At 36.6% G+C, this 3,200-nt stretch overlaps 1 long non-coding RNA gene across 1 annotated transcript; it reads left to right on the top strand.

The window, feature by feature from the left end:
• Positions 1–824: 824 nt before the first annotated feature.
• LOC121069163 lies at positions 825–2,959 on the top strand. The gene is made up of 3 exons (XR_005819303.1): positions 825–907; positions 1,847–1,898; positions 2,837–2,959. It is a non-coding gene; the product is annotated as an uncharacterized LOC121069163 (long non-coding RNA).
• Positions 2,960–3,200: the final 241 nt, after the last annotated feature.

The raw sequence follows: 3,200 nt of genomic DNA, 5'->3' as shown, positions 1-3,200 counted from the left end.
TGTTAGCCATTAGGATTTTTAGAATCCCTGTGGCTATCCTGAATTTAATTGCTTCAAATCAGGTGTTCTTGTTAAACAATGTGGGGCTGAATCTGAGCCCCTTGGTATCATTGGGAAACTGCAGATATCAGTACATGCTTGTACTGAATTTAACATCCTCTGCTACTTTGTGAAGAAGTAAACAAGTGATAATTGGCTTGGACAGTTTACAGGTCTTCTGAATTTTCCAGAGGAGCTTCCAACGTACTTTATTTACAGATGCTTATTCCTTTGCACAGTTTATGACCATGAAGCCTATTCAGGCAAAAAGATCTGCTACACAGAAATTAGCTTTTAATAAGATGCTTTGCAAGAGAGTCCACCGTACAGATCCTATTACAAGATGGGAGCAGTAGCTCTTTTTGCAAATGCAAATTCTGCAAACCAGCAAATGAGCAGATAACCAGCTTAAAGTGATTTCAGCGTGTGTACAAAGCTAGTACACTGCTTGCTACCAAATTTCACAAACTACTGTACATTCCTTATCTCCTTTTCGTAGCAAGCAAAAGAAAAGCTAATTTTTGACTATGACCTGAAAGAAAGAAAGAAAAAAATGTGAAGGATGGGCTTAATTAGAGTGCACCTTCGTTCATTTAATTAGCCTGTGAGCTGCCTGACTTGATCACACCACCCTGCATAGAGCAAAGCCTTGTTTCCTCTTCAGTTCTTTCACCTGATGAAAGGTACCCTTGCTCTCACTCTTCCTGGTTTTAACCTGTTGCTGCAACTGTACTTTCCTTCCAGAAGGTTAAGAAGCCTGTAGTTAGGAGACAGCTTTTGTGTCTTTCCAGTTGCCCTAAATATTCCTCAGTTACTTTGAAGAACAGTTCTTCATAAGGAGCTGTTTCCTGGCCTATGCAGCAGGAAAGTAAGATCCTTTCATTGCAACAGCTTGAACTTTGCTTTCTTTTTCTTCCTGCCAGGTCCTGGGCTGAAGCTTTAAAAGGAATCTGTTGGAAGCTCTGTGCTAGCTGAGAGCCTAAAGGGCCTTTCTTTATTCAGTAACAGCTAATATAGTAAGAAAGGGATGACTTTTTCATCATCATCATCATGACAGAAACAGCTGAACAGAGGTTCCCTTCATGGGAGCATAGGTGATGTGTTGTTACTCAAAAGTAGTTAATAGAGGGCTTAAAACCCGTACAGTAGAAATCTTCTGAAGAGTAAAAGCTTGTGTGCATGAGTTATGCTTCATGCAATATGAGAGTAAGCATGACTACAGCTAGGTGCCTGCTTTTCTAGGGTTCTTCCTGGATTTTTTTCTAATAACTATTAATGAGTACTTAGAGAACTTATCTGTACAATCATGTGAAAAGACTAAAATTTGGGAAATAGTCCAGGAGCAAGGTTCCCTTTTAGGGTTTGACAACTGATGATGGACAAGACAGAGTATTTTGGACAGTTTCAGCCTTGCTTGTGGTAATTTCTTTGATACTATTTCTGCAGAGAAAGATCCTGAACTGAAGAAAGATCTTACCTACCGACTTCAGACTGTTATCTTGACAAGCTCTGTCTCTCAGGGTCTCTGCTGGCTGTGCTATATATTAGTTTCTTTGCCTTAGGGAAGTAAAGACATGCACAGATTTTTTTATTTTTTATTTTTATTTTTTTTCCCAGTTTGAGTGCACTGATTATTGCCTGTGCTGTTGAAAACATCTAAGTACAACCCAGAGAGCTAACGTATGTTGCATAATAGAGCATGATGAATATGTGTAGTGTATGTTTTTTTGTTGTTGTTGTTTTTACTTGAGAGGGAGACTCCCTTTTTGTTGCAATAATAATTGCCATGCTTATTTGCTTGATTTAGGACATGAGGAAGTGGGATAAGAAGAGAGACCTGTGTAGAACATAGGAAGCAGGTATTGTTTGCTATCAAGTGCCAAGACTTCCAAGTGAATCTTCAGGCTTGAAATATGTCTACCTGAAATATTTGAAGATATTTTCCTACTTGCCTGAGAGTTCCCACCAATCTTCTCTTCTGTTCTCTTCTGTCCTCACAGGCTTTCAGACATACTAGAAGTAGTAACATTCTAAGTGACTGTGCAAAGTCAGTGTGTAGCGCCTCTGATTAGATTTGACAGAAAAGGAGAATGGTAGTTATGGGAAAGACCTAGTAAGAGAATGTGAAAAAGAAATGTTTATTTATTTATTTTTATTATTATTATTATTTTCCTCCAGAGCCGTACATGCTCATACATGTAGAACTTTGGTGAATTTAGCAGCTGGTATTCTTCAGTCCTTGGCTGTCTCTTACTCTTTCCACATCTGGCTGTCTAAACAGATTATCGGTCCCACTCTCTTCATATAAAATTAAATTTAATTTGATCTAATAATTCAATGGACCTTTTTATCTATAATGTAGAGATCTCCTGGCAGAATAATTTCTTTATAAAGCAAGCAATGACAAAACATTTTAAAAAAGAAAGGCTCCTCAGTGCTCTGTAACTTTTTTATAGAGGTCTTACTCATATTTTTCTATTTCAGTGATCTGTTACTGTTCCTCATATTATTGTGAGCTATATGATGCTACAAGATATAAGCATATATACATATACATGGATATATACATGGATATAAGATATATACAAGCTATATGAGCTACAAGATGACATACTATGATAAATACTAATTACTCATGAATTTCTCTTGCTGGACAAGAGCCCTTGAAAACTGATGCTTCAGTAATAAAAAATAGCATTTGCCTAAAAAAAAAACACATAAAAACAAACAAAAAAACTGTTTCAATGGATAGTTCTGAATTTCATGCCGTAAAATTGTAAAAACCTATCTTGTTTAGAACTTGAAAGGAAGTTGTAAATAAGAGACATAAAACTTCAGTAGTAGGTGAAACTCTGAATGCTGTCAATAAAACTAAATAACCTGGTAAAGAACTTTAAGTGCTACAAAGCACTGACATGATGAAGAACACCTGATTATAAGGTAAGTCAGAGAGTTTTGGTGTGCAGCATCATGAGATGTCCTGCTCGTACATCATTCACCACTGTAAAATTCATTCTGTCATATTGGGTATGTAAGATTTCTAAATCACTTGGCTTGGGACAATTTAAAGAAGGGAAGGATATTTGTCCACCTTCTCTAAATCTTGAGATTTTGTTGAATGTTTTGAAATTTTTTTTTTGTTTGTTTTAGAAGTAAACTGT

The sequence above is a fragment of the Cygnus olor genome, chromosome 4, assembly GCF_009769625.2.
Source record: "Cygnus olor isolate bCygOlo1 chromosome 4, bCygOlo1.pri.v2, whole genome shotgun sequence".
In the NCBI taxonomy this organism is placed as follows: Eukaryota; Metazoa; Chordata; class Aves; order Anseriformes; family Anatidae; genus Cygnus; species Cygnus olor.
This window is presented reverse-complemented; position numbering and strand designations above follow the sequence as displayed.